At 46.9% G+C, this 26739-nt stretch overlaps 1 protein-coding gene across 2 annotated transcripts in view; it reads right to left on the bottom strand.

Moving 5' to 3' along the window:
* The window catches only part of LOC116722832 (radixin), a 77609-nt gene that overhangs the window by 29996 nt on the left and 20874 nt on the right, over positions 1–26739 (bottom strand). The gene's annotated exons all lie outside the window — the stretch shown is intronic.

Genomic DNA, 26739 nt, shown 5'->3' with positions numbered 1-26739 from the left:
CTTCATGCAGGATTTAAGGCCAAACCAGGTCATGTCGTCTTGACCTCGTCTGTTAGCGGCTATTCATTTTCACTTCCACAATGATGTTTGCTTTTTACACCTCAATCCCTCATTTACTCCTCCACACTCGTATTCCACCAACCAACATTCCCCTCCTACTTTCTAACTAATTCCTGGTTTTATATTATTTGATGTGTTAAAGGAGGCTTTAAGCAGTTTGTATGTTAAACGATTCAGGAAGTATCACGAATGTATGAGATGAGATTGAGCCGCCGTCCTGCCAGGTCCGTGAGTTGTTCCTGGAGCTGATGAATTTTAAAGAATTTGCAAACGGCTCTGCTGTGTGGGCGGATCTGGACTGGCAGAAAATACATTTTATGCAGACATGAAAAGTGATGAGAACATAATCAATGCTTGTATTTTTTTTCTCCAAGAACTGTGCGACTAGAGTGTATTTAGTCCTCTTCCTCTCCCTTTTATTTTATAAATGTTTTGTTTTGAACACTGAATTAAAATCAGACACTTTTTGACTACATTTATCCTCCAATTAAACTTCTATTCCGAAAAGCATTTGAATATCACAAGGTTTAAACTTATACCTAAACATATAACTGCTGCCAATGTTAGTTGTATTCCAACAAAGGGCATCGATTAGTGCTACTTTAATACTTTAAGTGCTGACAGCATGTTCAGTCTGTTGAACACAAATGTGTCTATGAAATGCAAAAAGTCAGTGTGTTGAAAGCTTTGTAAAAAAAAAAATTAAAAGGAATTTTAAAAAAAGGAGAAAGAAGTTAGCGACATCCAGCTTTATTGCAACAGACAAACTCAGAGATATTCAACAAAACTGCAATTGGATGGAGTTTTCTTTAGCCACGGAGTTGCCATAGCAATAAAACTGAATGTAATTGACATGAGCAAGAAAGCATGGATGATGTCGTTTCTGTTTATATGTATACACTGTGTTGTCTTTATGACCAGCAGTCAGTAAAAAGAAAAGACAAAAGGAAAAAAAAAGCTTTTTTAACACCCGTTTGTCGGCACATTTTGCGACGTCAGGAGATATTTGTTGCATCCCCACACTGGCTCCCTGTGGCTCAGAGAATAGACTTTCAAATATTGTTAGTTTATAAATTACTAAACTGCTCCAAGCCAAAATACATTAGAAACTTGTTGTATCAACTTTCCAGACATTTCAGGTCTTCTGGTTCTGGTTCTGCTCTGCATCCCCAGAACCAAACGAGGAGAAGCAGCATTCAGCTTCTATGTGCCACAAATCTGGAACAAACTTCCATAAAACTGTGAAACAGTTGAAACACTGAGCTCCTTTAAATCAAAGCTAAAAACCCAACTGGTTGGAGTTGCTTTTGAGCCACAATAAATGGAAAATTGATCAACATATTTGGCGTGCGTTAATGGGTCTGATTATGGCACTGGTCAAAATGTGGCGTCTGTCACCGTTTTCTCGATTGTTGACTGCATGTCATGTCGTTGATAGTGAAGCTCGTCTCCATTTACAAAAGTATTACAATTTAGGACAACATTGAAGAAGTCAAACTGCATTAAGGCTACTACTGGGCAACTCAAATATTTGTTAATTTATTAATATTCCCAACATCTTCATATGTAGTTGATGCTAAAAAAAAATTATATTTTTTGAAGAATTTTTCCAGTTAAGATTCAAACCGCAGGTCATTTTCTGCTCCTGAAGTTGGCACAAAACTCGACAAAGACTCCATCATGCCGTCCGGAGGTATTTGAACTGCGAGTCAGACGGAGTGAAGCAGCACAACAGAGTTAGCTACATAATCTCAAAGGCTGACGCTCCTTTAGGGGAATTCATTGGGCTGCTACAAAATATTCCACGAGAGAGTGTAGCGATATTTGAGGAGAGCGGGTAAGCTTCCCAGTGAATTTCACACCCTACCTAGAGCTAGATTTAGTGACTTGGATAATTCCTATTATATTGATGAAAATGGCCCTCTGAAATATTTAAACCCTCCAGCAAAGCCCCAGTGCTGCAGCCCCACCCCCTCCAACTCTCACTTCCACAAAGCCCTGGCTCTCAGGGACAGCATCGCTAGCAGAGGCAGCATGTGTGTAACGCAGCAATAAAATCAATTAAAGCTGCAAGCAGCCTCGGGCGGCCCTCGCAGCAAGCGCCGCTCCGGCCTATTGGCCACCGCGGGGGTTCCGGCCACCGCAGAAGCTCTCGCGCGGTTTCCAGAGCCGCAGCCCGATCCCCACCGCGGAAGCTCCGCCGCAGTTTCCAGCACCGCCGCCCGCTAGCCGCCGCAGGAGCTGTCGCGCATTTTCCCCGCCCGTCCACCGGTCGACACGCGTGAATGCGTTCGGCGGCGCTCCCCAACGACTGTCGAAAAATCTGGTGCAGATCGGTCGATGCGTCGAGGACATACGGCCGATGTATTAACTTAGGGGGCGCAGTGGAGCCAAACTACATCTCAACCTCGTTGGGCTCTTTAGAGGTGAACAAAGGTCATACATATCCAGTTTGGCGTCAATCGGATGATCTATGCGTGAATAAGAGCCAAACATATGCATATGGCGAGGGACTGATATTCGCCATTTGGCCACGCCCACACGGTTCAGCCAGCAGCGAGCATTGACAGAGCTTATCATCTGAATCATCTTGATTAGGTCAAGAGAGCCATAAACGGAGCTTTCCAAGGAAAAAAACGGCACTTCCGGTTCCGAGGGGGCGGGGCTTAGATGACGTCATAATGTGATGACGTAGGATTGACGGGCAAGCCTCCAGGATCACTCAGGCCAAGTTTGATGCAGCTCGGTCAAAATATGTGGAATGTAGAGGCAAACGTATACGAACGGCGTTGCCGCCATTGAAAACTCTTGGCACTTTAAAGCAAGCGAGATCAACTTCCTATCTGTCATCCAACACAGAATCACCTTGATTAGGTCAAGAGAGCCATAAACAGAGCTTTCCAAGGAAAAAAACGGCACTTCCGGTTCCGAGGGGGCGGGGCTTAGATGACGTCATAATGTGATGACGTAGGATTGACGGGCAAGCCTCCAGGATCACTCAGGCCAAGTTTGATGCAGCTCGGTCAAAATATGTGGAATGTAGAGGCAAACGTATACGAACGGCGTTGCCGCCATTGAAAACTCTTGGCACTTTAAAGCAAGCGAGATCAACTTCCTATCTGTCATCCAACACAGAATCACCTTGATTAGGTCAAGAGAGCCATAAACAGAGCTTTCCAAGGAAAAAAACGGCACTTCCGGTTCCGAGGGGGCGGGGCTTAGATGACGTCATAATGTGATGACGTAGGATTGACGGGCAAGCCTCCAGGATCACTCAGGCCAAGTTTGATGCAGCTCGGTCAAAATATGTGGAATGTAGAGGCAAACGTATACGAACGGCGTTGCCGCCATTGAAAACTCTTGGCACTTTAAAGCAAGCGAGATCAACTTCCTATCTGTCATCCAACACAGAATCACCTTGATTAGGTCAAGAGAGCCATAAACAGAGCTTTCCAAGGAAAAAAACGGCACTTCCGGTTCCGAGGGGGCGGGGCTTAGATGACGTCATAATGTGATGACGTAGGATTGACGGGCAAGCCTCCAGGATCACTCAGGCCAAGTTTGATGCAGCTCGGTCAAAATATGTGGAATGTAGAGGCAAACGTATACGAACGGCGTTGCCGCCATTGAAAACTCTTGGCACTTTAAAGCAAGCGAGACCAACTTCCTATCTGTCATCCAACACAGAATCACCTTGATTAGGTCAAGAGAGCCATAGATGAAAGTTTCCAAGGAAAAAAATAGCACTTCCTGTTCTGAGGGGGCGGGGCTTAGATGACGTCATAATCTGATGACATAGAATTTTCAGGTATCACACCAGCATCACTCAAGCCAAGTTTGGTGCAGCTCGGTCGAAACATGTGGAATCTAGAAGCAAACGTATGGCATCGGCGTTACAGGTCACTTCGCCACGCCGCCACGCCCAGCTGCTATCTCAAAGCCGGTCACGGTTGGAATCCTCAACACACCAACATGTCTTCTGTGTCTGGACACAGTTTCATGTTGATGAGGTCAAAGGGCTAAGAGAGCGACCGCTCACAGTAAAACATGACACTTCCTGTTCTCAGGGGGCGTGGCTTAAGTGATGTCATCATTTCACCACAGGGTATTTTAGGACATCCGATGCCGATCAATCACTGAAAGTTTGGTCCCTCTATGTGTTTTTTTATAGGAAATATAAGAGTTTCGTGTTTCATGGCGAGTAGGTGAACTTTGACCCCTGCTAACCCCCCTTCAACATACTCCAAAACTCACCAATTTGATAACTTTAAATCAAACATGCCTTATGATCAGACTGACCGAGTTTGAAGTCGATCAATCGAAATCCCTAGGAGGAGTTCGATCAAATACGAAGGCTGTAAACGTCAAAATCGAGGAAAAAAATGGACGTTCAAGACAAAATGGCCGACTTCCTGTGATAGTTGGCTAATAACATTAAATGTAAGTTCTGAGTCTTTTGGTGAGCTCTACAAGTGTACCAAATTTCATGTCTCTACGATGAAATACGTTCATACCATTGTGTCAACAGAAAATTGCTAGTTGCCGCCGTTGAGCAATTTTTTTTGCGATTTTTGCGACAACCTTAAAATTCAAAATTTTTAAATTTTCTAGTCGCGACCGCCAAGTTTGGTGAGTTTTTGAATATGATAAAGCCCCCAAAAAGGCGCCTCTTTGGGGGGGCAGAATCGTAATAATAATAATTAAAGCTGCAAGCAGCCTCGGGCGGCCCTCGCAGCAAGCGCCGCTCCGGCCTATTGGCCACCGCGGGGGTTCCGGCCACCGCAGAAGCTCTCGCGCGTTTTCCAGAGCCGCAGCCCGCTCGCCAGCACGGAAGCTCCGGCGCAGTCTCCAGCACCGCCGCCCGCCAGCCGCCGCAGAAGCTGTCTCGCATTTTCCCCGCCCGACCACCGGGCGACACGCGTGAATGCGTTCGGCGGCGATCCCCGACGACTGTCAAAAAATCTGGTGCAGATCGGTCGATGCGTCGAGGAGATACGGCCGATGTATTAACTTAGGGGGCGCAGTGGAGCCAAATTACATCTCAATCCCGTTGGGCTCTTTAGAGGTGAACAAAGGTCATACATATCCAGTTTGGAGCCAATCGGATGACCCATGTGTGAATTAGAGCCAAACGTATGAATATGGCGAGGGACTGATATTCGCCATTTGGCCACGCCCACACGGTTCAGCCAGAAGCGAGCAATGACAGAGCTCATCATCCGAATCATCTTGATTAGGTCAAGAGAGCCATAAACGGAGCTTTCCAAGGAAAAAAACGGCACTTCCTGTTCCGAGGGGGCGGGGCTTAGATGACGTCATAATATGATGACGTAGGATCGACGGGCATCCCACCAGAATCACTCAGGCCAAGTTTGATGCGGCTCGGTCAAAATATGTGGAATGTAGAGGCAAACGTATACGAACGGCGTTGCCGCCATTGAAAACTCTTGGCACTTTAAAGCAAGCGAGACCAACTTCCTATCTGTCATCCAACACAGAATCACCTTGATTAGGTCAAGAGAGCCATAGATGAAAGTTTCCAAGGAAAAAAATAGCACTTCCTGTTCTGAGGGGGCGGGGCTTAGATGACGTCATAATCTGATGACATAGAATTTTCAGGCATCACACCAGCACCACTCAAGCCAAGTTTGGTGCAGCTCGGTCGAAACTTGTGGAATCTAGAAGCAAACGTATGGCATCGGCGTTACAGGTCACTTCGCCACGCCGCCGCACCCAGCTGCTTCATCGCAGCTGGTCAGGGCTTGGATCCACAACACACCAACATGTCTTCTGTCTCTGGACACAGTTTAATATTGATTAGGTCAAAGGGCTAAGATAGCGACCGTTCACAGTAAAACATGACACTTCCTGTTCTCAGGGGGCGTGGCCTACGTGATGTCATCATTTGACCATATGGTATTGTAGGCCACCTGATGACGATCAATCACTGAAAGTTTGGAGTCTCTGTGAGTTTTTGTGTTAGAAATACCAATTTTTCATTTTTTCCTGTGTATTACAAAATCGAAGAATTTCATCTGCAGGGCAATGCTGCCCTCTGGTGTCGAATTACTGAAATAATGAAACTATTTCAGTGGCCAGCAGAGGGCAGCATTGCCCTACAAACGACGAACATGTACTGTTTATTATGTAATTACACAGAAGATCTCTCTAATTCATTCTGAGGGGGCGGGGCTTGGATGACGTCATAATATGATGACATAGCATTGTCAGGCATCACAACAGCATCACTGAGGCCAAGTTTGGTGCAGCTTGGTCGAAACATGTGGAATCTAGAAGCAAACGTATGGCATCGGCGTTACAGGTCACTTCGCCACGCCGCCACACCCAGCTGCTTCATCGCAGCCGGTCAGGGCTTGAATCCACAACACACCAACATGTCTTCTGTCTCTGGACACAGTTTCATGTTGATTAGGTCAAAGGATCACTCAGGCCAAGTTTGATGCAGCTCGGTCAAAATATGTGGAATGTAGAGCCAAACGTATACGAACGGCGTTGCCGCCATTGAAAACTCTTGGCACTTTAAAACAAGCGAGATCAACTTCCTATCTGTCATCCAACACAGAATCAACTTGATTAGGTCAAGAGAGCCATAAACAGAGCTTTCCAAGGAAAAAAATGGCACTTCCTGTTGTGAGGGGGCGGGGCTTAGATGACGTCATAATATGATGACATAGCATTGTCAGGCATCAGACCAGGATGTGTCAGGCCAAGTTTGGTGCAGCTCGGTCGAAACATGTGGAATCTAGAAGCAAACGTATGGCATCGGCGTTACAGGTCACTTCGCCACGCCGCCACACCCAGCTGCTTCATCGCAGCCGGTCAGGGCTTGAATCCACAACACACCAACATGTCTTCTGTCTCTGGACACAGTTTCATGTTGATTAGGTCAAAGGGCTAAGATAGCGACCGTTCACAGTAAAACATGACACTTCCTGTTCTCAGGGGGCGTGGCCTAAGTGATGTCATCATTTGACCATAGGGTATTGTAGGCCACCCGATGACGATCAATCACTGAAAGTTTGATCCCTCTATGTGTTTTTGTATAGGAAATATAAGAGTTTCGTGTTTCATGGCGAGTAGGTGAACTTTGACCCCTGGTAGCCCCCCGTCAGCAAGCTCATACAGTCACCAATTTGATAACTTTAAATCAGACATGCCTTATGATCAGACTGACCGAGTTTGAAGCCGATCAATCGAAATCCCTAGGAGGAGTTCGATCAAATGCAAAGGCTGTAAACGTCAAACTCGAGGTCCAAAATGGACCTTCAATACAAAATGGCCGACTTCCTGTTGGGTTTCGACCATGGCTCTAATAGACTTTTTTGTACGTCCTGACAAGATACACATATGTACCAAGTTTCGTAATTCTAGGATAAAGCATGGCTTGGGGCTGTTCATTTAAAATACTCTAGGGGTCGCTATAGAGAAATTAGGCCACGCCCACCAAATTTTTTTATGAATTCCTGTCGGTGGGTGGATAAGGATCCATCCTAGTGAGTTTGGAGCAGCTGGGCCCGAAATTGTGGAATTCAGAGCCAAACGAAATTCGACGGCGTTCGCAACGCCGCCACGCCCACCTGCTTCATCGCAGCCGGTCGGGGTTGGAATACTCAACACACCAACATGTCTTCTGTCTCTGGACACAGTTTCATGTTGATGAGGTCAAAGGGCTAAGATAGCGACCGTTCACAGTAAAACATGACACTTCCTGTTCTCAGGGGGCGTGGCCTAAGTGATGTCATCATTTGACCATAGGGTATTGTAGGCCACCCGATGACGATCAATCACTGAAAGTTTGGTCCCTCTATGTGTTTTTGTATAGGAAATATAAGAGTTTCGTGTTTCATGGCGAGTAGGTGAACTTTGACCCCTGCTAACCCCCCTTCAACATGCTCCAAAACTCACCAATTTGATAACTTTAAATCAAACATGCCTTATGATCAGACTGACCGAGTTTGAAGTCGATCAATCGAAATCCCTAGGAGGAGTTCGATCAAATACGAAGGCTGTAAACGTCAAAATCGAGGTAAAAAATGGACGTTCAATACAAAATGGCCGACTTCCTGTGATAGTTGGCTTATAACATTAAATGTAAGTTCTGAGTCTTTTGGTGAGCTCTACAAGTGTACCAAATTTCATGTCTCTACGATGAAGTACGTTCATACCATTGTGTCAACAGAAAATTGCTAGTTGCTGCCGTTGAGCAATTTTTTTTGCGATTTTTGCGCCAACCTTAAAATTCAAAATTTTTAATTTTTCTAGTTGCGACCGCCAAGTTTGGTGAGTTTTTGAATATGATAAAGCCCCCAAAAAGGCACACGAAGAGGTGGGAAGAATAATAATAATAAGAAACAGTACAGATACAATAGGCCTTCGCAGCGCTTTGCTGCTCGGGCCTAATTAAAGCTGCAAGCAGCCTCGGGCGGCCCTCGCAGCAAGCGCCGCTCCGGCCTATTGGCCACCGCGGGGGTTCCGGCCACCGCAGAAGCTCTCGCGCGTTTTCCAGAGCCGCAGCCCGCTCCCCACCGCAGAAGCTCTGCCGCAGTTTCCAGCACTGCCGCCCGCTAGCCGCTGCAGAAGCTGTCGCGCATTTTCCCCAAATTACATCTCAAACCCGTTGGGCTCTTTAGAGCAGAACAAAGGTCATACATATCCAGTTTGGCGCCAATCGGATGATCTATGCGTGAATAAGAGCCAAACGTATGCATATGGCGAGGGACTGATGTTCGCCGTTTGGCCACGCCCACACGGTTCAGCCAGAAGCGAGCATTGACAGAGCTCATCATCCGAATTACCTTGATTAGGTCAAAAGAGCCATAAACAGAGCTTTCCAAGGAAAAAAATAGCACTTCCGGTTCCGAGGGGGCGGGGCTTAGATGACGTCACAATGTGATGACGTAGGATCGACGGGCAAGCCTCCAGGATCACTCAGGCCAAGTTTGATGCAGCTCGGTCAAAATATGTGGAATGTAGAGGCAAACGTATACGAACGGCGTTGCCGCCATTGAAAACTCTTGGCACTTTAAAGCAAGCGAGACCAACTTCCTATCTGTCATCCAACACAGAATCACCTTGATTAGGTCAAGAGAGCCATAGATGAAAGTTTCCAAGGAAAAAAATAGCATTTCCTGTTCTGAGGGGGCGGGGCTTAGATGACGTCATAATCTGATGACATAGAATTTTCAGGTATCACACCAGCACCACTCAAGCCAAGTTTGGTGCAGCTCGGTCGAAACATGTGGAATCTAGAAGCAAACGTATGGCATCGGCGTTACAGGTCACTTCGCCACGCCGCCGCACCCAGCTGCTTCATCGCAGCCGGTCAGGGCTTGAATCCACAACACACCAACATGTCTTCTGTCTCTGGACACAGTTTCATGTTGATGAGGTCAAAGGGCTAAGATAGCGACCGTTCACAGTAAAACATGACATTTCCTGTTCTCAGGGGGCGTGGCCTAAGTGATGTCATCATTTCACCACAGGGTATTTTAGGACACCTATTGATGATCAATAACTGAAAGTTTGGTGTCTCTGTGAGTTTCTGTGCAGGATATATAAGAGTTTCGTGTTTCATGGCGAGTAGGTGAACTTTGACCCCTGGTAACCCCCCTTCAGCAATCTCAGACAGTCACCAATTTGATAACTTTAAATCAGACATGCCTTATGATCAGACTGACCGAGTTTGAAGCCGATCAATCGAAATCCCTAGGAGGAGTTCGATCAAATGCAAAGGCTGTAAACGTCAAAGTCGAGGTCCAAAATGGACCTTCAATACAAAATGGCCGACTTCCTGTTGGGTTTCGACCATGGCTCTAAGAGACTTTTTTGTACGTCCTGACAAGATACACATGTGTACCAAGTTTCGTAATTCTAGGATAAAGCATGGCATGGGGCTGTTCATTTAAAATACTCTAGGGGTCGCTATAGAGAAATTAGGCCACGCCCACCAAATTTTGTTATGAATTCCTGTCGGTGGGTGGATAAGGATCCATCCTAGTGAGTTAGGAGGAGCTGGGCCCGAAATTGTGGAATTCAGAGCCAAACGAATTTCGACGGCGTTCGCAACGCCGCCACGCCCACCTGCTTCATCGCAGCCGGTCGGGGTTGGATTACTCAACACACCAACATGTCTTCTGTCTCTGGACACAGTTTCATGTTGATGAGGTCAAAGGGCTAAGATAGCGACCGTTCACAGTAAAACATGACACTTCCTGTTCTCAGGGGGCGTGGCCTAAGTGATGTCATCATTTGACCATAGGGTATTGTAGGGCACCCGATGACGATCAATCACTGAAAGTTTGGTCCCTCTATGTGTTTTTATATAGGAAATATAAGAGTTTCGTGTTTCATGGCGAGTAGGTGAACTTTGACCCCTGCTAACCCCCCTTCAACATGCTCCAAAACTCACCAATTTGATAACTTTAAATCAAACATGCCTTATGATCAGACTGACCGAGTTTGAAGTCGATCAATCGAAATCCCTAGGAGGAGTTCGATCAAATACGAAGGCTGTAAACGTCAAAATCGAGGAAAAAAATGGACGTTCAAGACAAAATGGCTGACTTCCTGTGATAGTTGGCTAATAACATTAAATGTAAGTTCTGAGTCTTTTGGTGAGCTCTACAAGTGTGCCAAATTTCATGTCTCTACGATGAAGTACGTTCATACCATTGTGTTAACAGAAAATTGCTAGTTGCCGCCGTTGAGCAATTTTTTTTGCGATTTTTGCGACAACCTTAAAATTCAAAATTTTTAATTTTTCTAGTTGCGACCGCCAAGTTTGGTGAGTTTTTGAATATGATAAAGCCCCCAAAAAGGCACACGAAGAGGTGGGAAGAATAATAATAATAATTAAAGCTGCGAGCAGCCTCGGGCGGCCCTCGCAGCAAGCGCCGCTCCGGCCTATTGGCCACCGCGGGGGTTCCAGCCACCGCAGAAGCTCTCGCACGATTTCCAGAGCCGCAGCCAACTCCCCACCGCAGAAGCTCTGCCGCAGTTTCCAGCACCGCCGCCCGCCCGCCAGCCGCCGCAGAAGCTGTCGCGCATTTTCCACGCCCGTCCACCGGGCGACACGCGTGAATGCGTTCGGCGGCGCTCCCCGACGACTGTCAAAAAATCTGGTGCAGATCGGTCGATGCGTCGAGGAGATACAGCCGATGTATTAACTTAGGGGGCGCAGTGGAGCCAAATTACATCTCAATCCCGTTGGGCTCTTTAGAGGTGAACAAAGGTCATACATATCCAGTTTGGAGCCAATCGGATGATCCATGCTTGAATTAGAGCCAAACGTATGAATATGGCGAGGGACTGATATTCGCCGTTTGGCCACGCCCACACGGTTCAGCCAGCAGCGAGCAATGACAGAGCTCATCATCCGAATCATCTTGATTAGGTCAAGAGAGCCATAAACGGAGCTTTCCAAGGAAAAAAATGGCACTTCCGGTTCCGAGGGGGCGGGGCTTAGATGACATCATAATGTGATGACGTAGGATCGACGGGCAAGCCTCCAGGATCACTCAGGCCAAGTTTGATGCAGCTCGGTCAAAATATGTGGAATGTAGAGGCAAACGTATACGAACGGCGTTGCCGCCATTGAAAACTCTTGGCACTTTAAAGCAAGCGAGACCAACTTCCTATCTGTCATCCAACACAGAATCACCTTGATTAGGTCAAGAGAGCCATAAACAGAGCTTTCCAAGGAAAAAAACGGCACTTCCGGTTCCGAGGGGGCGGGGCTTAGATGACGTCATAATCTGATGACATAGAATTTTCAGACATCACACCAGCATCACTCAAGCCAAGTTTGGTGCAGCTCGGTCGAAACATGTGGAATCTAGAAGCAAAAGTATGGCATCGGCGTTACAGGTCACTTCACCACGCCGCCACGCCCAGCTGCTATCTCAAAGCCGGTCGGGGTTGGAATGCTCAACACACCAACATGTCTTCTGTCTCTGGACACAGGTTCATGTTGATTAGGTCAAAGGGCTAAGAGAGCGACCGTTCACAGTAAAACATGACACTTCCTGTTCTCAGGGGGCGTGGCCTACGTGATGTCATCATTTGACCATATGGTATTGTAGGCCACCTGATGACGATCAATCACTGAAAGTTTGGAGTCTCTGTGAGTTTTTGTGTTAGAAATACCAATTTTTCATTTTTTCCTGTGTATTACAAAATCGAAGAATTTCATCTGCAGGGCAATGCTGCCCTCTGGTGTCGAATTACTGAAATAATGAAACTATTTCAGTGGCCAGCAGAGGGCAGCATTGCCCTACAAACGACGAACATGTACTGTTTATTATGTAATTACACAGAAGATCTCTCTAATTCATTCTGAGGGGGCGGGGCTTAGATGACGTCATAATATGATGACATAGCATTGTCAGGCATCACAACAGCATCACTGAGGCCAAGTTTGGTGCAGCTCGGTCGAAACATGTGGAATCTAGAAGCAAACGTATGGCATCGGCGTTACAGGTCACTTCGCCACGCCGCCACACCCAGCTGCTTCATCGCAGCCGGTCAGGGCTTGAATCCACAACACACCAACATGTCTTCTGTCTCTGGACACAGTTTCATGTTGATTAGGTCAAAGGGCTAAGATAGCGACCGTTCACAGTAAAACATGACACTTCCTGTTCTCAGGGGGCGTGGCCTAAGCGATGTCATAATTTCACCACAGGGTATTTTAGGACACCTATTGTTGATCAATAACTGAAAATTTGGTGTCTCTGTGAGTTTCTGTGCAGGATATATAAGAGTTTCGTGTTTCATGGCGAGTAGGTGAACTTTGACCCCTGGTAACCCCCCTTCAGCAAGCTCATACAGTCACCAATTTGATAACTTTAAATCAGACATGCCTTATGATCAGACTGACCGAGTTTGAAGCCGATCAATCGAAATCCCTAGGAGGAGTTCGATCAAATACGAATGCTGTAAACGTCAAAATCGAGGTCAAATGAAATTCAATCTAAAATGGCCGACTTCCTGTTGGGTTTAGAGCATGGCTCTAAGAGACTTTTTTGTACGTCCCGACAAGATACACATGTGTACCAAGTTTCGTAATTCTAGGTTTAAGCATGGCTTGGGGCTGTTCATTTAAAATACTCTAGGGGTCGCTATAGAGAAATTAGGCCACGCCCACCAAATTTTGTTATGAATTCCTGTCGGTGGGTGGATAAGGATCCATCCTAGTGAGTTTGGAGCAGCTGGGCCCGAAATTGTGGAATTCAGAGCCAAACGTATGGCAACGGCGTTACAGGTCACTTCGCCACGCCGCCACGCCCACCTGCTATGTCAAAGCCGGTCACGGTTGGAATCCTCAACACACCAACATGTCTTCTGTCTCTGGACACAGTTTCATGTTGATTAGGTGAAAGGGCTAAGATAGCGACCGTTCACAGTAAAACATGACACTTCCTGTTCTCAGGGGGCGTGGCCTAAGTGATGTCATCATTTGACCACAGGGTATTTTAGGACACCCGATGACGATCAATCAATGAAAGTTTGGTCCCTCTATGTGTTTTTTTATAGGAAATATAAGAGTTTCGTGTTTCATGGCGAGTAGGTGAACTTTGACCCCTGCTAACCCCCCTTCAACATACTCCAAAACTCACCAATTTGATAACTTTAAATCAAACATGCCTTATGATCAGACTGACCGAGTTTGAAGTCGATCAATCGAAATCCCTAGGAGGAGTTCGATCAAATACGAAGGCTGTAAACGTCAAAATCGAGGTAAAAAATGGACGTTCAAGACAAAATGGCCGACTTCCTGTGATAGTTGGCTAATAACATTAAATGTAAGTTCTGAGTCTTTTGGGGAGCTCTACAAGCGTACCAAATTTCATGTCTCTACGATGAAATACGTTCATACCATTGTGTCAACAGAAAATTGCTAGTTGCTGCCGTTCAGCAATTTTTTTTGCGATTTTTGCGACAACCTTAAAATTCAAAATTTTTAAATTTTCTAGTTGCGACCGCCAAGTTTGGTGAGTTTTTGAATATGATAAAGCCCCCAAAAAGGCACACGAAGAGGTGGGAAGAATCGTAATAATAATTAAAGCTGCAAGCAGCCTCGGGCGGCCCTCGCAGCAAGCGCCGCTCCGGCCTATTGGCCACCGCGGGGGTTCCGGCCACCGCAGAAGCTCTCGCGCGTTTTCCAGAGCCGCAGCCCGCTCCCCACCGCAGAAGCTCTGCCGCAGTTTCCAGCACTGCCGCCCGCTAGCCGCTGCAGAAGCTGTCGCGCATTTTCCCCAAATTACATCTCAAACCCGTTGGGCTCTTTAGAGCAGAACAAAGGTCATACATATCCAGTTTGGCGCCAATCGGATGATCCATGTGTGAATAAGAGCCAAACGTATGTATATGGCGAGGGACTGATATTCGCCATTTGGCCACGCCCACACGGTTCAGCCAGCAGTGAGCATTGACAGAGTTTATCATCCGAATCATCTTGATTAGGTCAAGAGAGCGATAAACAGAGCTTTCCAAGGAAAAAAACGGCACTTCCGGTTCCGAGGGGGCGGGGCTTAGATGACGTCACAATGTGATGACGTAGGATCGACGGGCAAGCCTCCAGGATCACTCAGGCCAAGTTTGATGCAGCTCGGTCAAAATATGTGGAATGTAGAGGCAAACGTATACGAACGGCGTTGCCGCCATTGAAAACTCTTGGCACTTTAAAGCAAGCGAGACCAACTTCCTATCTGTCATCCAACACAGAATCACCTTGATTAGGTCAAGAGAGCCATAGATGAAAGTTTCCAAGGAAAAAAATAGCATTTCCTGTTCTGAGGGGGCGGGGCTTAGATGACGTCATAATCTGATGACATAGAATTTTCAGGTATCACACCAGCACCACTCAAGCCAAGTTTGGTGCAGCTCGGTCGAAACATGTGGAATCTAGAAGCAAACGTATGGCATCGGCGTTACAGGTCACTTCGCCACGCCGCCGCACCCAGCTGCTTCATCGCAGCCGGTCAGGGCTTGAATCCACAACACACCAACATGTCTTCTGTCTCTGGACACAGTTTCATGTTGATGAGGTCAAAGGGCTAAGATAGCGACCGTTCACAGTAAAACATGACATTTCCTGTTCTCAGGGGGCGTGGCCTAAGTGATGTCATCATTTCACCACAGGGTATTTTAGGACACCTATTGATGATCAATAACTGAAAGTTTGGTGTCTCTGTGAGTTTCTGTGCAGGATATATAAGAGTTTCGTGTTTCATGGCGAGTAGGTGAACTTTGACCCCTGGTAACCCCCCTTCAGCAATCTCAGACAGTCACCAATTTGATAACTTTAAATCAGACATGCCTTATGATCAGACTGACCGAGTTTGAAGCCGATCAATCGAAATCCCTAGGAGGAGTTCGATCAAATGCAAAGGCTGTAAACGTCAAAGTCGAGGTCCAAAATGGACCTTCAATACAAAATGGCCGACTTCCTGTTGGGTTTCGACCATGGCTCTAAGAGACTTTTTTGTACGTCCTGACAAGATACACATGTGTACCAAGTTTCGTAATTCTAGGATAAAGCATGGCATGGGGCTGTTCATTTAAAATACTCTAGGGGTCGCTATAGAGAAATTAGGCCACGCCCACCAAATTTTGTTATGAATTCCTGTCGGTGGGTGGATAAGGATCCATCCTAGTGAGTTAGGAGGAGCTGGGCCCGAAATTGTGGAATTCAGAGCCAAACGAATTTCGACGGCGTTCGCAACGCCGCCACGCCCACCTGCTTCATCGCAGCCGGTCGGGGTTGGATTACTCAACACACCAACATGTCTTCTGTCTCTGGACACAGTTTCATGTTGATGAGGTCAAAGGGCTAAGATAGCGACCGTTCACAGTAAAACATGACACTTCCTGTTCTCAGGGGGCGTGGCCTAAGTGATGTCATCATTTGACCATAGGGTATTGTAGGGCACCCGATGACGATCAATCACTGAAAGTTTGGTCCCTCTATGTGTTTTTATATAGGAAATATAAGAGTTTCGTGTTTCATGGCGAGTAGGTGAACTTTGACCCCTGCTAACCCCCCTTCAACATGCTCCAAAACTCACCAATTTGATAACTTTAAATCAAACATGCCTTATGATCAGACTGACCGAGTTTGAAGTCGATCAATCGAAATCCCTAGGAGGAGTTCGATCAAATACGAAGGCTGTAAACGTCAAAATCGAGGAAAAAAATGGACGTTCAAGACAAAATGGCTGACTTCCTGTGATAGTTGGCTAATAACATTAAATGTAAGTTCTGAGTCTTTTGGTGAGCTCTACAAGTGTGCCAAATTTCATGTCTCTACGATGAAGTACGTTCATACCATTGTGTTAACAGAAAATTGCTAGTTGCCGCCGTTGAGCAATTTTTTTTGCGATTTTTGCGACAACCTTAAAATTCAAAATTTTTAATTTTTCTAGTTGCGACCGCCAAGTTTGGTGAGTTTTTGAATATGATAAAGCCCCCAAAAAGGCACACGAAGAGGTGGGAAGAATAATAATAATAATAAACAGTACAGATACAATAGGCCTTCGCAGCGCTTTGCTGCTCGGGCCTAATAATTAAAGCTGCAAGCAGCCTCGGGCGGCCCTCGCAGCAAGCGCCGCTCCGGCCTATTGGCCACCGCGGGGGTTCCAGCCACCGCAGAAGCTCTCGCACGATTTCCAGAGCCGCAGCCAACTCCCCACCGCAGAAGCTCTGCCGCAGTTTCCAGCACCGCCGCCCGCCAGCCGCCGCAGAAGCTGTCGCGCATTTTCCACGCCCCTCCACCGGGCGACACGCGTGAATGCGTTCGGCGGTGCTCCCCGACGACTGTCAAAAAATCTGGTGCAGATCGGTCGATGCGTCGAGGAGATACAGCCGATGTATTAACTTAGGGGGCGCAGTGGAGCCAAATTACATCTCAATCCCGTTGGGCTCTTTAGAGGTGAACAAAGGTCATACATATCCAGTTTGGAGCCAATCGGATGATCCATGCTTGAATTAGAGCCAAACGTATGAATATGGCGAGGGACTGATATTCGCCATTTGGCCACGCCCACACGGTTCAGCCAGCAGCGAGCAATGACAGAGCTCATCATCCGAATCATCTTGATTAGGTCAAGAGAGCCATAAACGGAGCTTTCCAAGGAAAAAAACGGCACTTCCGGTTCCGAGGGGGCGGGGCTTAGATGACGTCATAATGTGATGACGTAGGATCGACGGGCAAGCCTCCAGGATCACTCAGGCCAAGTTTGATGCAGCTCGGTCAAAATATGTGGAATGTAGAAGCAAACGTATACGAACGGCGTTGCCGCCATTGAAAACTCTTGGCACTTTAAAGCAAGCGAGACCAACTTCCTATCTGTCATCCAACACAGAATCACCTTGATTAGTTCAAGAGAGCCATAAACAGAGCTTTCCAAGGAAAAAAACGGCACTTCCGGTTCCGAGGGGGCGGGGCTTAGATGACGTCATAATGTGATGATGTAGGATTGACGGGCAAGCCTCCAGGATCACTCAGGCCAAGTTTGATGCAGCTCGGTCAAAATATGTGGAATGTAGAGGCAAACGTATACGAACGGCGTTGCCGCCATTGAAAACTCTTGGCACTTTAAAGCAAGCGAGACCAACTTCCTATCTGTCATCCAACACAGAATCACCTTGATTAGGTCAAGAGAGCCATAGATGAAAGTTTCCAAGGAAAAAAATAGCACTTCCTGTTCTGAGGGGGCGGGGCTTAGATGACGTCATAATCTGATGACATAGAATTTTCAGGTATCACACCAGCATCACTCAAGCCAAGTTTGGTGCAGCTCGGTCGAAACATGTGGAATCTAGAAGCAAACGTATGGCATCGGCGTTACAGGTCACTTCGCCATGCCGCCGCACCCAGCTGCTTCATCGCAGCCGGTCAGGGCTTGAATCCACAACACACCAACATGTCTTCTGTCTCTGGACACAGTTTCATGTTGATGAGGTCAAAGGGCTAAGATAGCGACCGTTCACAGTAAAACATGACATTTCCTGTTCTCAGGGGGCGTGGCCTAAGTGATGTCATCATTTCACCACAGGGTATTTTAGGACACCTATTGATGATCAATAACTGAAAGTTTGGTGTCTCTGTGAGTTTCTGTGCAGGATATATAAGAGTTTCGTGTTTCATGGTGAGTAGGTGAACTTTGACCCCTGGTAACCCCCCTTCAGCAATCTCAGACAGTCACCAATTTGATAACTTTAAATCAAACATGCCTTATGATCAGACTGACCGAGTTTGAAGCCGATCAATCGAAATCCCTAGGAGGAGTTCGATCAAATGCAAAGGCTGTAAACATCAAAGTCGAGGTCCAAAATGGACCTTCAATACAAAATGGCCGACTTCCTGTTGGGTTTCGACCATGGCTCTAAGAGACTTTTTTGTACGTCCTGACAAGATACACATGTGTACCAAGTTTCGTAATTCTAGGTTAAAGCATGGCTTAGGGCTGTTCATTTAAAATACTCTAGGGGTCGCTATAGAGAAATTAGGCCACGCCCACCAAATTTTGTTATGAATTCCTGTCGGTGGGTGGATAAGGATCCATCCTAGTGAGTTTGGAGCAGCTGGGCCCGAAATTGTGGAATTCAGAGCCAAACGTATGGCAACGGCGTTACAGGTCACTTCGCCACGCCGCCACGCCCACCTGCTATGTCAAAGCCGGTCGGGGTTGGAATCCACAACACACCAACATGTCTTCTGTCTCTGGACACAGTTTCATGTTGATTAGGTCAAAGGGCTAAGATAGCGACCGTTCACAGTAAAACATGACACTTCCTGTTCTCAGGGGGCGTGGCCTACTTAAAAAAATAATTTCACCACAGGGTATTTTAGGACACCCGATGACGATCAATCAATGAAAGTTTGGTCCCTCTATGTGTTTTTATATAGGAAATATAAGAGTTTCGTGTTTCATGGCGAGTAGGTGAACTTTGACCCCTGCTAACCCCCCTTCAACATACTCCAAAACTCACCAATTTGATAACTTTAAATCAAACATGCCTTATGATCAGACTGACCAAGTTTGAAGTCGATCAATCGAAATCCCTAGGAGGAGTTCGATCAAATACGAAGGCTGTAAACGTCAAAATCGAGGTAAAAAATGGACGTTCAAGACAAAATGGCCGACTTCCTGTGATAGTTGGCTAATAACATTAAATGTAAGTTCTGAGTCTTTTGGGGAGCTCTACAAGCGTACCAAATTTCATGTCTCTACGATGAAATACGTTCATACCATTGTGTCAACAGAAAATTGCTAGTTGCCGCCGTTCAGCAATTTTTTTTGCGATTTTTGCGACAACCTTAAAATTCAAAATTTTTAAATTTTCTAGTTGCGACCGCCAAGTTTGGTGAGTTTTTGAATATGATAAAGCCCCCAAAAAGGCACACGAAGAGGTGGGAAGAATCGTAATAATAATAAACAGTACAGATACAATAGGCCTTCGCAGCGCTTTGCTGCTCGGGCCTAATAAACAGTACAGATACAATAGGCCTTCGCAGCGCTTTGCTGCTCGGGCCTAATTAAAGCTGCAAGCAGCCTCGGGCGGCCCTCGCAGCAAGCGCCGCTCCGGCCTATTGGCCACCGCGGGGGTTCCAGCCACCGCAGAAGCTCTGGCACAATTTCCGGAGCCGCAGCCAACTCCCCACCGCAGGAGCTCTGCCGCAGTTTCCAGTACCGCCGCCCGCTAGCTGCCGCAGAAGCTGTCGCGCATTTTCCACGCCCGTCCACCGGGCGATACGCGTGAATGCGTTCGGCGGCGCTCCCCGACGACTGTCAAAAAATCTGGTGCAGATCGGTCGATGCGTCGAGGAGATACAGCCGATGTATTAACTTAGGGGGCGCAGTGGAGCCAAATTACATCTCAATCCCGTTGGGCTCTTTAGAGGTGAACAAAGGTCATACATATCCAGTTTGGAGCCAATCGGATGATCCGTGCTTGAATTAGAGCCAAACGTATGAATATGGCGAGGGACTGATATTCGCCATTTGGCCACGCCCACACGGTTCAGCCAGCAGCGAGCAATGACAGAGCTCATCATCCGAATCATCTTGATTAGGTCAAGAGAGCCATAAACGGAGCTTTCCAAGGAAAAAAACGGCACTTCCGGTTCCGAGGGGGCGGGGCTTAGATGACGTCATAATGTGATGACGTAGGATCGACGGGCAAGCCTCCAGGATCACTCAGGCCAAGTTTGATGCAGCTCGGTCAAAATATGTGGAATGTAGAGGCAAACGTATACGAACGGCGTTGCCGCCATTGAAAACTCTTGGCACTTTAAAGTAAGCGAGACCAACTTCCTATCTGTCATCCAACACAGAATCACCTTGATTAGGTCAAGAGAGCCATAAACAGAGCTTTCCAAGGAAAAAAACGGCACTTCCGGTTCCGAGGGGGCGGGGCTTAGATGACGTCATAATGTGATGACGTAGGATTGACGGGCAAGCCTCCAGGATCACTCAGGCCAAGTTTGATGCAGCTCGGTCAAAATATGTGGAATGTAGAGGCAAACGTATACGAACGGCGTTGCCGCCATTGAAAACTCTTGGCACTTTAAAGCAAGCGAGACCAACTTCCTATCTGTCATCCAACACAGAATCACCTTGATTAGGTCAAGAGAGCCATAGATGAAAGTTTCCAAGGAAAAAAATAGCACTTCCTGTTCTGAGGGGGCGGGGCTTAGATGACGTCATAATCTGATGACATAGAATTTTCAGGTATCACACCAGCATCACTCAAGCCAAGTTTGGTGCAGCTCGGTCGAAACATGTGGAATCTAGAAGCAAACGTATGGCATCGGCGTTACAGGTCACTTCGCCACGCCGCCACGCCCAGCTGCTATCTCAAAGCCGGTCAGGGTTGGAATCCTCAACACACCAACATGTCTTCTGTGTCTGGACACAGTTTCATGTTGATTAGGTCAAAGGGCTAAGAGAGCGACCGCTCACAGTAAAACATGACACTTCCTGTTCTCAGGGGGCGTGGCTTAAGTGATGTCATCATTTCACCACAGGGTATTTTAGGACATCCGATGCCGATCAATCACTGAAAGTTTGGTCCCTCTATGTGTTTTTTTATAGGAAATATAAGAGTTTCGTGTTTCATGGCGAGTAGGTGAACTTTGACCCCTGCTAACCCCCCTTCAACATACTCCAAAACTCACCAATTTGATAACTTTAAATCAAACATGCCTTATGATCAGACTGACCGAGTTTGAAGTCGATCAATCGAAATCCCTAGGAGGAGTTCGATCAAATACGAAGGCTGTAAACGTCAAAATCGAGGAAAAAAATGGACGTTCAATACAAAATGGCCGACTTCCTGTGATAGTTGGCTAATAACATTAAATGTAAGTTCTGAGTCTTTTGGTGAGCTCTACAAGTGTACCAAATTTCATGTCTCTACGATGAAGTACGTTCATACCATTGTGTCAACAGAAAATTGCTAGTTGCCGCCGTTGAGCAATTTTTTTTGCGATTTTTGCGACAACCTTAAAATTCAAAATTTTGAATTTTTCTAGTCGCGACCGCCAAGTTTGGTGAGTTTTTGAATATGATAAAGCCCCCAAAAAGGCAATTCATTTGGGTGGAAGAATAATAAGAATAATAATTAAAGCTGCAAGCAGCCTCGGGCGGCCCTCGCAGCAAGCGCCGCTCCGGCCTATTGGCCACCGCGGGGGTTCCAGCCACCGCGGAAGCTCTCGCACGATTTCCAGAGCCGCAGCCAACTCCCCACCGCAGAAGCTCTGCCGCAGTTTTCAGCACCGCCGCCCGCTAGCCACCGCAGAAGCTGTCGCGCATTTTCCACACCCGTCCACCAGGCGACACGCGTGAATGCGTTCGGCAGCGCTCCCCGACGACTGTCAAAAAATCTGGTGCAGATTGGTCGATGCATCGAGGAGACACAGCCGATGTATTAACTTAGGGGGCGCAGTGGAGCCAAATTACATTTCAAACTCGTTGGGCTCTTTAGAGGTGAACAAAGGTCATACATATCCAGTTTGGCGCCAATCGGATGATCTATGTGTGAATTAGAGCCAAACGTATGAATATGGCGAGGGACTGATATTCGCCATTTGGCCACGCCCACACGGTTCAGCCAGCAGCGAGCATTGACAGAGCTTATCATCCGAATCATCTTGATTAGGTCAAGAGAGCCATAAACAGAGCTTTCCAAGGAAAAAAACGGCACTTCCGGTTCCGAGGGGGCGGGGCTTAGATGACGTCATAATGTGATGATGTAGGATCGACGGGCAAGCCTCCAGGATCACTCAGGCCAAGTTTGATGCAGCTCGGTCAAAATATGTGGAATGGAGAGGCAAACGTATACGAACGGCGTTGCCGCCATTGAAAACTCTTGGCACTTTAAAGCAAGCGAGACCAACTTCCTATCTGTCATCCAACACAGAATCACCTTGATTAGGTCAAGAGAGCCATAAACAGAGCTTTCCAAGGAAAAAAACGGCACTTCCGGTTCCGAGGGGGCGGGGCTTAGATGACGTCATATTGTGATGACGTAGGATTGACGGGCAAGCCTCCAGGATCACTCAGGCCAAGTTTGATGCAGCTCGGTCAAAATATGTGGAATGTAGAGGCAAACGTATACGAACGGCGTTGCCGCCATTGAAAACTCTTGGCACTTTAAAGCAAGCGAGACCAACTTCCTATCTGTCATCCAACACAGAATCACCTTGATTAGGTCAAGAGAGCCATAGATGAAAGTTTCCAAGGAAAAAAATAGCACTTCCTGTTCTGAGGGGGCGGGGCTTAGATGACGTCATAATCTGATGACATAGAATTTTCAGGTATCACACCAGCATCACTCAAGCCAAGTTTGGTGCAGCTCGGTCGAAACATGTGGAATCTAGAAGCAAACGTATGGCATCGGCGTTACAGGTCACTTCGCCACGCCGCCACGCCCAGCTGCTATCTCAAAGCCGGTCAGGGTTGGAATCCTCAACACACCAACATGTCTTCTGTGTCTGGACACAGTTTCATGTTGATTAGGTCAAAGGGCTAAGAGAGCGACCGCTCACAGTAAAACATGACACTTCCTGTTCTCAGGGGGCGTGGCTTAAGTGATGTCATCATTTCACCACAGGGTATTTTAGGACATCCGATGCCGATCAATCACTGAAAGTTTGGTCCCTCTATGTGTTTTTTTATAGGAAATATAAGAGTTTCGTGTTTCATGGCGAGTAGGTGAACTTTGACCCCTGCTAACCCCCCTTCAACATACTCCAAAACTCACCAATTTGATAACTTTAAATCAAACATGCCTTATGATCAGACTGACCGAGTTTGAAGTCGATCAATCGAAATCCCTAGGAGGAGTTCGATCAAATACGAAGGCTGTAAACGTCAAAATCGAGGAAAAAAATGGACGTTCAATACAAAATGGCCGACTTCCTGTGATAGTTGGCTAATAACATTAAATGTAAGTTCTGAGTCTTTTGGTGAGCTCTACAAGTGTACCAAATTTCATGTCTCTACGATGAAGTACGTTCATACCATTGTGTCAACAGAAAATTGCTAGTTGCCGCCGTTGAGCAATTTTTTTTGCGATTTTTGCGACAACCTTAAAATTCAAAATTTTGAATTTTTCTAGTCGCGACCGCCAAGTTTGGTGAGTTTTTGAATATGATAAAGCCCCCAAAAAGGCAATTCATTTGGGTGGAAGAATAATAAGAATAATTAAAGCTGCGAGCAGCCTCGGGCGGCCCTCGCAGCAAGCGCCGCTCCGGCCTATTGGCCACCGCGGGGGTTCCGGCCAGCGCAGAAGCTCTCGCGCGTTTTCCAGAGCCGCAGCCCGCTCCCCACCGCAGAAGCTCTGCCGCAGTTTCCAGCATCGCCGCCCGCTAGCCGCCGCAGAAGCTGTCGCGCGTTTTCCCCGCCTGTCCACCGGGCGACAGGCGTGAATGCGTTCGGCGGCGCTCCCCGACGACTGTCGAAAAATCTGGCGCAGATCGGTCGATGCGTCGAGGAGATACAACCCATGTATTAACTTAGGGGGCGCAGTGGAGCCAAATTACATTTCAAACCCGTTGGGCTCTTTAGAGGTGAACAAAGGTCATACATATCCAGTTTGGCGCCAATCGGATGATCCATGCCTGAATAAGAGCCAAACGTATGCATATGGCGAGGGACTGATATTCGCCATTTGGCCACGCCCACACGGTTCAGCCAGCAGCGAGCATTGACAGAGTTTATCATCCGAATCATCTTGATTAGGTCAAGAGAGCCATAAACGGAGCTTTCCAAGGAAAAAAACGGCACTTCCGTTTCCGAGGGGGCGGGGCTTAGATGACGTCATAATGTGATGACGTAGGATCGACGGGCAAACCTCCAGGATCACTCAGGCCAAGTTTGATGCAGCTCGGTCAAAATATGTGGAATGTAGAGGCAAACGTATACGAACGGCGTTGCCGCCATTGAAAACTCTTGGCACTTTAAAGCAAGCGAGACCAACTTCCTATCTGTCATCCAACACAGAATCACCTTGATTAGGTCAAGAGAGCCATAAACAGAGCTTTCCAAGGAAAAAAACGGCACTTCCGGTTCCGAGGGGGCGGGGCTTAGATGACGTCATAATGTGATGACGTAGGATTGACGGGCAAGCCTCCAGGATCACTCAGGCCAAGTTTGATGCAGCTCGGTCAAAATATGTGGAATGTAGAGGCAAACGTATACGAACGGCGTTGCCGCCATTGAAAACTCTTGGCACTTTAAAGCAAGCGAGACCAACTTCCTATCTGTCATCCAACACAGAATCACCTTGATTAGGTCAAGAGAGCCATAGATGAAAGTTTCCAAGGAAAAAAATAGCACTTCCTGTTCTGAGGGGGCGGGGCTTAGATGACGTCATAATCTGATGACATAGAATTTTCAGGTATCACACCAGCATCACTCAAGCCAAGTTTGGTGCAGCTCGGTCGAAACATGTGGAATCTAGAAGCAAACGTATGGCATCGGCGTTACAGGTCACTTCGCCACGCCGCCACGCCCAGCTGCTATCTCAAAGCCGGTCAGGGTTGGAAACCTCAACACACCAACATGTCTTCTGTCTCTGGACACAGGTTCATGTTGATTAGGTCAAAGGGCTAAGATAGCGACCGTTCACAGTAAAACATGACACTTCCTGTTCTCAGGGGTCGTGGCCTAAGCGATGTCATAATTTCACCACAGGGTATTTTAGGACACCTATTGTTGATCAATAACTGAAAATTTGGTGTCTCTGTGAGTTTCTGTGCAGGATATATAAGAGTTTCGTGTTTCATGGCGAGTAGGTGAACTTTGACCCCTGGTAACCCCCCTTCAGCAAGCTCATACAGTCACCAATTTGATAACTTTAAATCAGACATGCCTTATGATCAGACTGACCGAGTTTGAAGCCGATCAATCGAAATCCCTAGGAGGAGTTCGATCAAATACGAATGCTGTAAACGTCAAAATCGAGGTCAAATGAAATTCAATCTAAAATGGCCGACTTCCTGTTGGGTTTAGAGCATGGCTCTAAGAGACTTTTTTGTACGTCCCGACAAAATACACATGTGTACCAAGTTTCGTAATTCTAGGTTTAAGCATGGCTTGGGGCTGTTCATTTAAAATACTCTAGGGGTCGCTATAGAGAAATTAGGCCACGCCCACCAAATTTTGTTATGAATTCCTGTCGGTGAGTGGATAAGGATCCATCCTAGTGAGTTTGGAGCAGCTGGGCCCGAAATTGTGGAATTCAGAGCCAAACGTATGGCAACGGCGTTACAGGTCACTTCGCCACGCCGCCACGCCCACCTGCTATGTCAAAGCCGGTCAGGGTTGGAATCCTCAACACACCAACATGTCTTCTGTCTCTGGACACAGTTTCATGTTGATTAGGTGAAAGGGCTAAGATAGCGACCGTTCACAGTAAAACATGACACTTTCTGTTCTCAGGGGGCGTGGCCTAAGTGATGTCATCATTTGACCACAGGGTATTTTAGGACACCCGATGACGATCAATCAATGAAAGTTTGGTCCCTCTATGTGTTTTTATATAGGAAATATAAGAGTTTCGTGTTTCATGGCGAGTAGGTGAACTTTGACCCCTGCTAACCCCCCTTCAACATACTCCAAAACTCACCAATTTGATAACTTTAAATCAAACATGCCTTATGATCAGACTGACCAAGTTTGAAGTCGATCAATCGAAATCCCTAGGAGGAGTTCGATCAAATACGAAGGCTGTAAACGTCAAAATCGAGGTAAAAAATGGACGTTCAAGACAAAATGGCCGACTTCCTGTGATAGTTGGCTAATAACATTAAATGTAAGTTCTGAGTCTTTTGGGGAGCTCTACAAGCGTACCAAATTTCATGTCTCTACGATGAAATACGTTCATACCATTGTGTCAACAGAAAATTGCTAGTTGCTGCCGTTCAGCAATTTTTTTTGCGATTTTTGCGACAACCTTAAAATTCAAAATTTTTAAATTTTCTAGTTGCGACCGCCAAGTTTGGTGAGTTTTTGAATATGATAAAGCCCCCAAAAAGGCACACGAAGAGGTGGGAAGAATCGTAATAATAATTAAAGCTGCAAGCAGCCTCGGGCGGCCCTCGCAGCAAGCGCCGCTCCGGCCTATTGGCCACCGCGGGGGTTCCGGCCA

Source organism: Xiphophorus hellerii, chromosome 7, assembly GCF_003331165.1.
Source record: "Xiphophorus hellerii strain 12219 chromosome 7, Xiphophorus_hellerii-4.1, whole genome shotgun sequence".
NCBI classification, from domain to species: domain Eukaryota; kingdom Metazoa; phylum Chordata; class Actinopteri; order Cyprinodontiformes; family Poeciliidae; genus Xiphophorus; species Xiphophorus hellerii.
Note: the sequence above shows the minus strand (reverse complement) of the source record. Positions and strands in the feature narration are given on the sequence as shown.